The sequence below is a fragment of the Pithys albifrons genome, chromosome 7 (genome assembly GCF_047495875.1).
Source record: "Pithys albifrons albifrons isolate INPA30051 chromosome 7, PitAlb_v1, whole genome shotgun sequence".
Taxonomy (NCBI): domain Eukaryota; kingdom Metazoa; phylum Chordata; class Aves; order Passeriformes; family Thamnophilidae; genus Pithys; species Pithys albifrons.
In genome coordinates this window covers 6,132,895-6,147,031 of record NC_092464.1, presented here as the reverse complement: position 1 = coordinate 6,147,031, position 14,137 = coordinate 6,132,895, and the positions used below count along the sequence as shown (strand labels likewise).

At 43.7% G+C, this 14,137-nt stretch overlaps 1 protein-coding gene across 1 annotated transcript in view; it reads right to left on the bottom strand.

The window, feature by feature from the left end:
• LOC139673931 (sodium channel protein type 5 subunit alpha-like) overlaps positions 1–6,600 on the bottom strand; it is a 209,977-nt gene extending 203,377 nt beyond the window's left edge. Inside the window, exon 1 of the mRNA XM_071559873.1 lies at positions 6,487–6,600. The gene's annotated coding sequence lies outside the window, so the exon portion shown is untranslated. The remainder of the gene's footprint in view (positions 1–6,486) is intronic.
• Between the last annotated feature and the right edge of the window lie 7,537 nt (positions 6,601–14,137).

Here is a 14,137-nt window from a genome sequence, read left to right as displayed (position 1 = left end):
GAAACGGGGGAAGTCCTCAGGGAAAGGGTTGTGTAAATCTGGATTAGCTCTGTTGAAGTCAAACAAATCGATCTGGATTTACGCTGGCACAGCCAAGAGGAGGATTCATCCCTCTGTTTGATGAACGCAGGGAAGGAAAGAGCTATGAGGACCTCAGCAAAGCAAGGGGAACTTTGCCACACACTGCAGCTCCGAAGGGGTTATTTCGCAAGGGACACACAGCACACGCCGGAGCAGCCCCTGCAATCACATGAATGAGAACTACACGCACGCACGAGGGAGATTAGACCTCTCGACGTGAAACACTGTTGAAAAGAGATAAAGTGAAAAAAAAAAATTCTTAAGATACTTGCAGTGCTTTCCAGACCCTCTTGCTGCAGACACAGTTGGCAATGCCTTTGGCCCCTCCAGCAGCATGGGAGCTGTGCATAACTCGATGTCAGAGGCTGGGAATAAGGCTGGAAAGGCAGCAGAGACGATGTGGTCGGCCCCGGGGAGGGAGAGAGGGCGGCCACGTCACAGCATTGCAATGGCTGTACTAATATGGGGAGCAGCGACAGCCAGAAATCCTCGTCCAGAAGGAAAGGACAACCCCTGTAACACGAGAGCCGGCACGCGAAGTGGGGAGCAGACACACAACCCTGGGGGGCTTGGGAGGATCTGGGACTTCCACAGGCCAAGAGAATGGCACCCTTGGCTGCATCTGAGGTGGCAGGCAGGGGAACAGGTTTTGGTGCAGGGGGGTCTCTTCCCTGCAGCACTCAGTGCTATTAAACGTGGCGTAATTACCCTGCTATAATCAGGCAGGTATTTCAGAGAGGCTTTAGTGTGATTTTATAATTGTGCATTATGTAACGGCTACTAATGTGTCAGGCCTCAGACAACACTAAGTGCCTGTCTACAGGTCAGGCTGTAACACTTTAAAGATGCTCCCTCCTGTCCCTGAGAGCCTCCTGCTAACATTGCTCTCCCTAAACCTCTGCCCACTTTTGGTGGCTACATCACAGGAGAAAACAAAAACTTCATGACAGAGTTCCTCCTCTTTGTGAGCTTTGGTGAGTGAGATTTTTTATTTACCATCACCTTTTCTAAAAGTTCATGTTTTTTGGGATCTCCCAGGGGCAGTGTCTGACCTTGTACAGCCTGGCAGCAAGGATGCTCCTTGAAGGACAAAATGGGCTGTCAGTGGGGCATAAAATTTGTGCTGGCTCCTACAGGGGTGAATTTTTGCTCACTGAAAATAACTAGATGTGATTCCTCTGTGCTGCCCTGTTTTGATTTCCCAGGACCAAGGTTCTGTAAACCTGAAGCCTTGAGGCACACAAGCCTTGTTAGACCCAACATGCTGGAAGACAGACAGAACAGTGGCATATTCAGACACCAAGACACTAACAAAACTGTCCGTTTTTGGAGGAAAAGTGGCCATTTCATCATGATAAGAAGAAGAATCTTGGAAAAGTCACTTTAGAAATAGCACAGTCTTTAAGAATGGATTTTAGCCTAAAAAGTTAATCTCTATCTTCAACCAACAGGTCCTAAAAAACAAATTGGACAAGTTTTTCTAAAGCCTTGTATCATATACATTTTTTAAAAATTTTCTCTAAAGCCTTAAAATCATCAGGAAAAAACCTCTCAACCACAACATACACTTCCCAAGATCCCTTCAAAACCCTAAAACCTGGCTTAGTGTTCATAACCAGCCTTCACATGCCGTGAATATCAAGAAAGACTCATTTCTTCCAACACACCTTAATAGTGCCCATGGTCTGCAGTCAGTCACCTAACTTCTACACACTTGCAAGTAAAATCAGTAAGACTTTTTAAATTTTCAATACTAATAATGGAGTTGGATTAAAATTACTAAAGCAGAAGTTGCAGATATCTTTCAAATGATAACTTGAATTCAGAGCAGTTTTAGTACCTTACGAATCCAGCAAGTTTGAAAAAGAATCTACAACCTGTTGGTAGGACTCTCAGCATTGCAGTAAAAAGCCTCTTTGGAAGAAGTTTAGTGATCCAGGAAAGTTCAATTCAAGCCAAGAGATGAAATAAATAATCCAGTAAAGAATGGATTTATTTTTTCCAAGATATAAAAGAAAATCTCCAACTCTAAATTAAAAAAGGGCAAAGAGAAAACTTGGAGCTTAGAAGAAATTTAAATTTTTCTTCATATTTTGATACAACAGTATTATTTGATGTGTCAAATCTCTACATTTAAAAAGCTCTTGCAATATTATGATAAAAATAAAGCCCAAGCCATTCTTGTCATGCAGAACTGTGATTAAAAAAGGCTTTGTTCAATACAAAAAGCAGGGAGGCATGTTATTGCCATGAAAGATAAGGGATCTTTTGACACCAATGAAGATTTTGCACACAAATTATTCACAAGGTGACCTCCTCATGGGAGGCCAAGCCACACCTCCTGAAAGGTGGGCATGTGAGAAGAGAGGATTTTTTGTCATTCTTTTGTCATCTTTGCTGGGAGTTTGCCTTTGTGAAGTCAGATGGATAAGAAACCTGAAAAAGAGGGGTACAAAGGATGATTATGACAGCTGGTTCCTCATGCATTTAATAAAATCACTCCATTCTGAGCCAGCTTATGGGATAACTTTGGTAAATGTGTTCTCTTTCTTCTCCCAAGCTGAAATCTGGGATCTCACTCACTGCAACTGGACAGCCCAAACCTGGTCCCGTAACACCATTCCAGAATGACTGGGTGAAAAACAAGGAAATGTAATTAACTTAAAAAGAGGAAGATACACTTGTAAGGGCAACCAGATCACCTGCAACTGAACTGAAAGCAAGATTTCTGTGTATGATGGAGCAAAAGGATCCTCCACAACAAACTTTCTGAACTACCTGGATCTCTTCAGTGACACAAAAACTGCCAGAAGGAGAGAGAGAGTTAGGGACATTCCAGTTCTGGAAAAGTTTTCTTTTCCTCATTATTAGTAACTCTAATTACTTTGAAAGAAGAGCAATGAGATAAATCTTGTAGAGCCAGAAATGTGACCTGATTTCCTTCCTGATTTAGAAACTGTCACTTTGCAAGAGAAACCCAAAGAGACAGAGACAGGTCAAAGTGGGCCCATCGGTTTGGTTTGCAGAGTAAATAATAAACCAAGATCAATAGAAATATAACCAGGGTTTCCTTCTGGTATATGTTAATAAGGATGATCTTATTTAAAATACAAATAAAAACATGTTTATCTGAACTGTTTGCAGTCATGCATGACATTGTTGAAGAGATGTTCACTATAATCAAACAGAGGTATACCCAAATGACTTCATGTATTTTCCTACAGGTTAGATGGTGAAAGTGAGAAACGATGACAGAATTTCAAATATAAATTGCTTTATAATGCAATTAAGGCCCTACCTCAAGACAACGTGTAAACACAAAGCAGAAAAAAGTGTATATTTAAGAGTGATGCTGCTTCTGTGTTACCAAAGTTTTATTTTACAGAACTGAGAAATTAGTTGTCACCTTTTAACTATCAGGGCTATAATTTGTCAAAGTAATTCTTGAGGACAATCAGACACAACTTACAAGGTAGCAATTTTCATGAAGAACTGAGCACTCACCCTCTGAAAACAGTAAGTCTCTTATATGCTTCTCAAGCTGCACTTCCAAAAACTAAAATGCATCTAACATAACCTGTTCCTTTTGAAAAGCATGACCAGGCTTTCTGAATGATCACCAACATGTATAAATATGCAACCCAAAATGTTCTTGACTCACATACAAACACAGAGGATTCTTTCAAGATACTAAGTAGAAAATAGTAATGAAAAGATAAGCCAATCCCTCTCTAGTATCATAAACAGGATGTTTTAAAGAAATTAAGACTAGCTACATTTCATAAATATTCTATGCCAGTCAGGATGTCATTTCCTATTGGATATAATTTTGACAACACATTTAAACCAAGAACACAGTAATTACTCAACATTTTTCTGTAACCTGTGAAAGTCCTGGGAGGTGGTAGCTGGTGCCACAGGTCTTAGTCCATCTCACTGAAAACCAGGGCCAGTTTCTCATTCAAGCCAGGAATATAATGTCCTCAATTCTCTTGCAGTTTTAAAGTCTGTACCCACAAGCTGTCATTCAGTGTCATGAAGTCTTTTGGTCTACATACCCCCTTCATGGTCAAGGTATTTAGGCTACATACCCAATGATGCAACCAAATACCTTTGTGAGCTCTGACGAATGATTGAGGGCATGAAACAGTATCAGTTCTCCACCTCACTGTACAGAGTTCTGGCATGCTTTGAAACTGCAGGACTCCTCACAGCAAAAACTACTTCTGTGGGAGAACACTGGCTTTAGAATCTGACCCTTTGTGTTTGTAAAACCCTCCGGGTCTCAGACAGAAATACAAAGCCGCATTATGAATGAGTCAGAATGAGTGTCAAGAAAAACCCTGTGACAACATCAAACTCCAATTGTGAACAAGTTAAGTAAAATATTAATCTGTGATTATTTCTGGCAATACTGTGATCTGCCTCTACCAAAGTTACATAAACTCCACTACTCAAGGCTGAGACCTTTTGGCACATTAATCTAAAAATACCACAACTTGCAGGACAGGCTTCTATGTTGAGACATTTGCCCCCAAAAGACACACTTTTTTTCTTAAGGATCCCCCGTTTCTGAAGCTCTCTGTCAGCTGCATTTGCCATTTAAAAAGGCTACACCAGAATAAAAAAAAAATATTAACAAAATCAGTGGACATGACTTCAATTCCATTTGTGTCAATGCCATCCTGTTGCAACACTGAGCTCCCCTCAACTTTTTTGGAACCAGATGTCTCATCGAGGCAATGCGCTCAAACCAACAAAACTGACACTTTCAAAATCACCACTTTCTTGGTCCATTAGAATGAGAGGTTTTCACTGCTCACTGCCTCACAGCTCTGACCTTTCCAATTCTCTGCCACCAAAAGCTTATGGGATCTGCTGGATCCATCTGCGTCTCCACCTGGCCTGCTTTCCCACGCCAAAAGAACGGATCAAATATACGTGTCTGAAAACACATCCCTGCTTTTTCTTCCTACCACCCGAGGCGCAACCCCCTCACTGGTTTCAGACAACAGCAAACCTCCAAGACCTCTTCTGCCAAGCCCTGAAATCCCGGGAAATTGCAGCAAAATGAACTTCAGCACCTTGGACAGGACACACAGATGGAAAATCGCCGAAATCGGCTCATTGGCCCCGAAAATGTTGAGCCTGTACATGACCCTCTAGGACACATCTGTGGGCCTGTTTATTTTTAGTATTGACAAATCCTCTTTGAACCACCACGTTTATTCCACCATCCGCCCTGTATTTTGGGAAGAGCTGCTCACCAGTCCGACAGTGGGAGAAATTGGGGCTACCAGCTCCAGATCCAACACCCATCTGCGGGATCAGCCACTGCCCCAGTTGTGACTGGATAAGCGTGGCTCGAGCACTCACAAAGCTCAGCTCATCCTTTCCAGGCAAAACAAAACCTGTTGCTGTAGGTGTGCCTGGCTTGCATGTTTCTCCACTTTCTAGAGACTCCTCTCCACCTCTTCACCCAAATCTCCAAGAAAAATAAAATAAAAAGGTCTGATTTATTCCCACCAGAGCCCCACTTTGGTTGCATAAGTTTTGCTTTAATTTAGCTTTCATTCTCTCTCTCGCAGTTCTCTCAGTATGTCACTGTTCCCCTCAGGGCTGCCTCGATAAAATCATGATCACCTTGCCGGAGTGCAACACAGCTCTCCCCAATTTCCTTTATTTACATTAAACCAAGCTGAGTTTTTAATTTGTGCCATTAAAAACTCCAAAGGTTTTAAACAGAGGTGTTTGGTAAGGAGCTTTAAGGTGTGTGGTGCCATTCAGATACATACTTAAAATATGTCAGTTCTTACAACAAGTAATACCAGTAATATTCTCACGATACAGAAGAACAACACATTTCCACTGCCATCGCAAAAATACCTATTCTAGTTCATTTCTCCTCTTCCAAAACTCCCACTAAATTTCCACTCCAACACATCTGACACCACATAACATTAAACGAACAATTTACAGAGTATTTTCTCTGTTGTTTGTTCTTTCTGGCACTCCTGGGTGCGGAAGCGAGATGGAAACCAGACTGATTCTGTGCCAGAATTACCTTTAAACAGCAATATACATATAAATAAATCTATATCCTCTGCTTTTATAGCCCAACGCAAGCTTTGCTGCGCCAACTTCTCTCTCCTCCAGCCCCCGGTACCTCTCTGCAGCCCTGCTCGGACGGGACGGTCGCGGTGCCGGTGCCGCCGCTCCTCTCTCCTCGAGGGCAAGTTTGGGGAAGGGAAAATCCCAGCACCACAAATTCCTCCTCCGCGACACGCTCGGAACCGGGCGTCTTTCCAGTTTCTTTATTCTTTTTCCCTTTTATTAGTATTTTATTAACAAGCAAACAACAAAACAGAAAAAGAGAAGGAAAAAAAGAGAGAGAGAGAAACTTACATTCGTTTATTTAATTTTTCCTGCTAAACCAAGAGTCCCAGAGCCACTTCATTGTATCCACAGAGTTTTTAGTCCCCGAGCGGTCCCGTCCCGCGGGAAGGAAGCGCCCGGTTGCCGGGCGCGGAGCGCGCTGCCCGCCCGCCGCGGAGCGCGCATGGCTCGGAGCCGCCGCGCCGTCTGTGCCGCCGCCGCCGGAGCGGAGCGGAGCCAGCGGAGCCCCGGCCGGGCGGGCGGGCGGCGGGGGGGAGTGGGGAGGGATGGAGGGAGGGATGGAGGGAGGAGGGAGGGAGGAGGGAGGGAGGGATGGACGGACGGATGGAGGGAGCGGTGGAGGCACCGCCCGCCCCGCCGAGCGCAGCCGGGGCGGCCCCGCAGCGCCCCCTGCCGCCGGTGGGGAGAGGACCGGGAAAGGTGGGCAGGGAGAAAAGAAAGCGGGATGTGGGAGAGGGAGGCGTGGGGAATAGAGAGGAAAAAGGGGGCGGTGGAAGGACAGGCAGGGGCAAGGTGTTTCTTCTTTGCCAGGAATGATGGCAAAGAAAAGGGGTGGGGTGGGAGGGACGAGGAGAGCTGGGAATAAAGGATGGAAAAGGCAGCAGGAAACGGGATGAGGGAGGACTAGAATCGAAGACTTGTTTAGTTTTTTTAATTCCCCTAAAATCATCGAGTCCAACCATTACGCCAGCACAGTCGAGTCCTCCACTAAACCACGCCCTCAAGTGCTACATCTAGCAAGGAGGGATGAAGATGACTCGGGGAAAAGGTGGGAGGGGGATGAAGAGGGGATGAAGCTGCAACAGAAGTTGGGGGTTGCCATGAGGGGCTTGGAGAGAGGTTACAACAGGGCCAAGGGCTCATAGGGGCAACAAAAGGTGCTGGGGAACGGAACAAAGCTAAGGGTCCCCAAGCATATAGAGGAAGGGGACAGGTGTGAACAGTGTCAAAGCTGGACTCTCTGATCACCCACAGACAACCAAACCCAGCTCCTCCTGCAACTGCCTGTCCCAGTGCCTCAGGTCTTAAGGGACAGTTGCCTGAGTCATGCTTGCAGAGCAGCAACCCCAATGAGTAGGAACAGCAACTTTCACCAAAAATAAACAGCTCAGTGGTGACTGAGATCATCATAGGTGGATGGCTGTAGGTGAAGAGGAGGGATAAGGGTTTGCATGAAAAAAATGAAGTATTCCGGGTAGTAGAAGTGAAAGAAACTTCTGAAAAACTGCAAAACCCTTTCAGATTACTAAGCAAGGTAAAATAAGATGTACAGGGGAGACTGGTATTGCTTTACCGCCTCAGTGACGTGCTGAGAAGTGTCTGTTGCTTTTCTGGAAAGAGATCCTGGAGTTGTAACAAACACTCCTGTGAAAGCAGCTCAGGGTTTGGTAGTGATCAAGGAAAGCAAGTGCTGGGAAAGGAGCAGATCATGTAGGGAAACAACTGATGGGGCTGCAGGGGCCCTGGGAAGGTGGTTGGAGATCAGATCTCCATTTCAGAATAAACTCATGCTCAAGGACATTATCAAGTGAGGGGTTCAAAATGCACAAAGATTCAGAATCGAAAAAGCAGGAAATTAAGTGTATCATAGGGAAGAGCTGGGTGAGGAAGAAGATAGAAGGAGATGAGAAGAGCGAGTAGAAGTTAAGAGAGTAGAAAAAACCTCCAAACAAAGGGATATGGAGGGGAATAATGACTAAGGCAGAGAAAGGTGGACAGGAGCTTTCCCTGTGGGAAAAGAGCTGTGAAAACCTGGAGCAGTGAAGAATGATGCGCAAGACTGGAGAAGAAGACAAATCCTCAGGGATTTAACCTCTAATCATGAGGCTGAATGGTGGCTGAGCAAAGGGAAGCAGGTTCTTACAAGAACCGAACTTGATTAGAGGGTAAATACATCTTCAACATCAAAAAGTCAAATTGTGAGTCCTTGGCAGCTCAACGCCGGCACCAACACGTCTCCGCACGACATCTCTAACTTAGAACATTTTTTTTCAGCAGGGTATAATGGATTTACAACATCACTTTAAGGACAATCAAGAAGAAGTCACACCATAGCAAAAGTAGAGATGGTTTCTGGGGTCACACTGCTCATCACAGCAGCAAAGCTGCAGTGGAAATCCTCCAGCCTGGAATGACCATGATGTGGTCCCACCACACCAATGCGCTCAGCACCCAGAAACACTCCCAGCTCCTGGGCAGCAGAACCAACATCGCTGTGGGGTGCTTAGACCTGAAGAAACTCCTACCATGGAGCTGTGTCCTACATATCCTCCAAAAATGGCATTTCTTCCCCCAAACAGCTAAATAAAAATACCATGAAGTAGCTGGGCTTCTGCAGAGAGAGGACAAGTAAACCTACTGCTTATTCCTATGAAGGAGTTAATTTAATGGTTTGCCTCAATGATCTCAGAGGTCTTTTCTAACCTTAATCAATCTATGATTCATAAACTGTATCCTACTGCTCTCTGTGCTGATTGCATATAAAGAGGTATATTTTGGGGCTGAATCATGTGTTTGAGGGAATTTTTATTTTATTATTATATACTATTATATCCTAATCTGCGCTTTCAAAGACCAGAGTTTGCCTCTGCAGGTTGATGTTACACAGACATTGCCGAAAATTTAACTTAAATCAGGAATTTCAAGTGGAAGAGGCCAGGGCAGCTAAAAGTAAATATTAAAATATTTATTTTACATATTCTCTTCCATATGGTTCTTGCTGTACTCGCAATCCATAAATGAAGGTCCTCTGTCCTCCCTTCTTCCTTCAGAGCCACATTTACAATGGTCCCAAGGTTGAGAACCAGAAGTATCTTGGTAACACAGATTTAGTAGCACAACGAGGGAGAGGAGGGAGAAGCCACAAACATTTACTTAATGTCCCATCCACTGATCCTGAATCATTCCTTGCCTCATTTTTGCAGTTTCTAAATGATAATTTTTCTGTAATTTTTCAAATCTACTCCTTTTTTACAGAGGGAGAAAACACTGTTAAACACTGTTGTAACACCGGGGTGACCCATCTGTTTCATGTGTCTTTACAAATGCAGAAATTATTTATAATACTAGAAAATCCTAAATCCTATGATAATGAAATCAGCTCAGTCTGAACTCAGCTTATAGAAAAAAATCCAGAGCAATATTTACAAAGAAAATAAATCATATTAATAAAAGGTAGGCAGAAGTACAGGAGAGGAAAGATACCTGCCAAATTTCTTCCATATCAGAGGCAGGACGTAGATTTTTTTCCATTTCCTACCCTTCAAAAAAGAAACCCACCCCCCAGTTTTCAAATATGTATATGGTATTTGGGTTTTTCTTTTTAAAATGCCTCCCTTTGAGCATCCCTTCAGAAGGTACAGAAATGTGACCCAGGAACACACAGTGAAGGCAGCATTTCCCAGGCAGACTCTGGACCTGTGCAGCTCCAAATCACACAGTAATTGGGGAACACCCCTGGCACAGAAGCAACTCATAATGCAAACACTAACCATAAAGCAGCCATGGTAATTGGAACCCTATAGACAGGCTGATCAGAGAGGGGAAGATGGATTAAACCTGCACTGCCTTGCCAAAAAATCTTCCTTTCTGCAAGAAGCATGCAGGTAATGCTGGCTTTACAGAATGTCTGAAGAAGTTCAGTCAAGTAGCTGAAACCCAATAAAAAGCGCATGTCAGATGGAAGTAAATACCAGGAGCAAAATAAATACTATGTTGGAGATCAGTTGATGTCATCTTTCAATTAACTTCTCTCAAAAAAAAAAACCACTTTCCCACCCCTCCCCCCCCCCAAAGCAATCACTGAATTCTTGAACAGATTATAGGCAGCAATAATGGTTACAAAGAGCCATTTATTCTCCCAAAGATGTTCATAAAACCTTTCTTTTAGCCTATATCTCTACACATTTGTCAGTGCCTTTAAGTAAACAATGGAACAGAAAAATCTGCAGTTCTTGAAAGTTTGGGTTTGGAGAAGTTTTAAACAAAACCACTTTTTTTTTCTTTAAAAAATGGTGCTGCTTTAGGAGCACTTTTCTTGCAGAACTTCAGCTGGCAAAATAGAAGAAAAAAATATTTTTCTTCATATTTGGGTGGTTTCTCTGTGCCCTCCCTCCCCGCTATTTCTCAAGTGGAGTACTTTTGCTTTCCACAGAGCCCAGCTTTTTATAAATCCTTTTACTACCTGGGATAAGTGTTGTGAGAAGCTCCTTTGGTACAAGGTGCCATGAGGCTGTCTCACACAAACTCAATTTAGCCAATACTTCCCTCTACTGGGAAAGAAAAATACTGTCATTAGTTTTAATTCCCTTTGAAATAAAGGGAAAGACCAGGGTGAGAAGGGTTTTCCTGTCTAAAGATGATGGGAGATTTGAAGGCATGTGGGATGAAGAAAGGGCAATCACCAAAATATTGCTCTTTTATTAACCAGACAAGAGGGGGTTGGCCATCCTGTATTGACCTCCTTCAGTGAAGACCCCCACAAGCTTCTGTCCCTGATGGCTTCCCAGCCCCACTGCAAGGGAATAAAGCAAACTAGCAGGGCTGGCACCCACCCCACATCCCCTTTCCTCCCTTCCCTCCGTGCTATGGAAAGCACAAGGTTAACCCACAATGACAAACCCCTGCAGGAACCCCACACCAGGTCACATCAGGGATGATGCTAAAACTTTGTTGCATAACCCTATCAGGGATCTGGGCTTACTCCTTCCTCTGCAGCGAGAGCCCTGATTTGTTCTCATCCCTCCCACTTCAATTTCAATAAGCAAAGAGACCCTGACATAAACCCAGCTGCTGTGTCAGGATACATCTGTATCAGTCTTCAGCTTCCATCTTTTAATTAAGTGTATCATCCTCATGGAGCATCTCTCGTCAAGCATCCATGGGGAAATCCTGTAACGCCTGGATAAATTGCTACATTTGTTCAATCAGACTCAAAGATATAATCCTAAAGTGAGCTAATCTAATTTAATGGGGGGAAAAAATTACAGGCAGGCAGTGCCTCTGACAATGACTGTGTCCAAGTGTGAAGAAATCATTCAGTGCTCTGATAGACATAACAGCTCACATCATTAAAGCAAAATTAATTTTCATCTCCTGAAATGTCTCACCCCTCAATCCCTCCAAAATTAGGCCACTTTATGTCAAACCAGAAGACAGCTGTGTTTTAATTTAGAAGGCAAAGAAGGTTATGCTGGGCTGGGCTGAATTATGATCCATTATCATGCTTTTGCCACCTGTGGACAGCACAAATATTTGGTGATTAGGCAGTTTAGAGAAACACAGCTTCACTAAGTGGGGAACGCATTTACATGGGGTTTAGTGATTAGCAGAGTCAGAAAGGCAAAGCTTGAGCTTCCAGCAAAGCTCCTTGTCCTTTTTGGAGGAAGCAGGCAAAGACCCTATGCTTTTCCTGGGCTAGGTAAAGCCTCATGCAAAGGGCTGGTCATGCTTTGAGCCTTTACAAAGTGTAAAATAAAAATATACTACTTACTATTTTTTGTCAAAAGCATCAACTCACAATACCAAAATTCCTTTACCCCTGCAACCTCTCCAGCAGAGGACAGTGTCTTGTATGCAGTAACTGAGGGACAACAAGGCTTAGCCATGTCGGGAAGCAAGACAGCTCCAAGGTGCAGCTGAAACTTGGATGCCATGGGGAAATGTTTAAAGGAGAATGGAATCTAAACTCTGCCAAGCTCCATGGGAGTTTTGGCTATGATTTCCATAAGGAAGTACTTCAAAGTAGAACAGTGAAGTGTTAAGCATTTTTAGAAAAGATTTCCACAACAAAACTAAAAAGAAAAAAAAAACCTTTGTCAGAGAAAGCTGGTTGGTTGATTTGTTTCAGTCAAACACTACCTGCAGTTAAAAACAAGCCCTGAGAAGCATCTTTTAGGCAAAGCTAACAAGAAAATTCCCACAAGGACTGCAGGGAAATTCCAAGTGATAATTTTCTGCATTTAGTAACTGGATCCGTTTTCTTTCTTTCACTGCAGTCCATCATGCCCTCCCTCCTCCATTTTCACCCTAATTAAAGGCAAACTTCCTTCCACTACATTTACTTAACATTTTACATGAGTCATGAACCATTTCCTTTTTATTTTTTAATTTGAATCTCCTAATTAATTGTAATGCCTATTAGTTTGTATTCAAACTCTGGCATTTCAGCTTCTGGGAAGTGCTTGGGGTAGAAAGACCCAGTGTAACTAAGCAATAATGACCACAATGTCTTTAAGCACAGAGATAAATCCAGTGGACTTCCTTGGAACAGCTCTAGGCCTATTGATGCTCACATAGGTCAGATCTCAGGGAAATTGTGGTCACAAGTGGTTAAGTGACTCAATTTCTGATAAAAGCTTGACAAAGCTGGGGCAAACTAAACCGAGCTGTTGTCCTGTTCCTTTTCTTGTAGGCTTTCCTGTAAGGTTTTTGCGTCATCTTTTTCCTTCAGTGCCCTTTCTCTGCTGCTCCTCATTGGCTGCTTCCCAGCCACTCTTCCCCCAGCCTGTAGCACCACATGGGGTCCCATATGCAGGACCTGGAATTTAGTCTTGTTGAACCTCATACATTTATAAAGCTGGGAGGAGTGGCCAATACCCCAGAGTGCTGTCTAGCCCTTCAGAAGGACTGCCACATGTTGGAGAGATGGGCAGAGAAGAACTGCCTGAAGCTCAACAAAGGCAAATGCAGGGTCCTGCACTTGAGGAATAATAACCCCAGGCACCAGTACAGGCCATGCCTAATCCTGGGCTCCTCAGTATCAAGGAGACTTGGAGCTCCTGGAGCAGGTCCAGCACAGGCTATGAAGATGAAGGGACTGGAGCATCTTTCTTACAAGGACAGGCTGAGAGAGCTGGGTCTATTTAGGCTCAAAGAGATAACTGAGAGGAGACCGCATTAACATTTACCAGGAACTGAAGGGAGGGTGTCAAGAGGAGGGAGCCAGAGTTCTTGGTAGTCCAAAAGAGACACCTCCTTGTGCAAATCTCCACCTTTGAGTGAAGGCTACACAACAGAAAATAATTCCTAAATATATGTATGTCATAGTTCAAACCCAGAAAACAGCTAAATACTACACAGTCACTCACTCACTTTCCCAACCAGTGGCATCAGGGAGAGAAAAGGAAAAATAAAAGTGAGAAAGTTCATAGGTTGAGATGAAGACAGTTTATTAAGCAGAACAATAGCTACACACACAAACAATGCAAAACAAGGAATTCTTTCAACATTTCCTCTGGGCATGTAGGTTTTCAGCCATCTCTGGGAGAGCAGGGCTCCATCACACATAATGGTGACTTGGGGACACAAATGCCATCACTCAAAATGTCCTCCGTTTCTTCCTTCTTCCCTCAACTTTACACACTGCACATGATGCCACATGGCCCAGAATACCCCTTTGGTCAGTTGGGGTCAGCTGTCTTACCTGTGTCCTCTCTCTGCCTCTCATGTACCTCTGGACACCTCATCAGCCTGGGAGTATGAGAAGGAGAAAAGGCCTTGACTCTGAACAAGCTGTACAGCAATAGCAAAACTATGTCTATATTATCAGCCCCGTGTTCAACACAAACTCAAAACACAGCCCCGTGCTAGTTACTGTAAAGAAAATTAACTCTACCCCAGCCAAACCCACCCTGTTCCACCCCTTATTATATGCCATTTG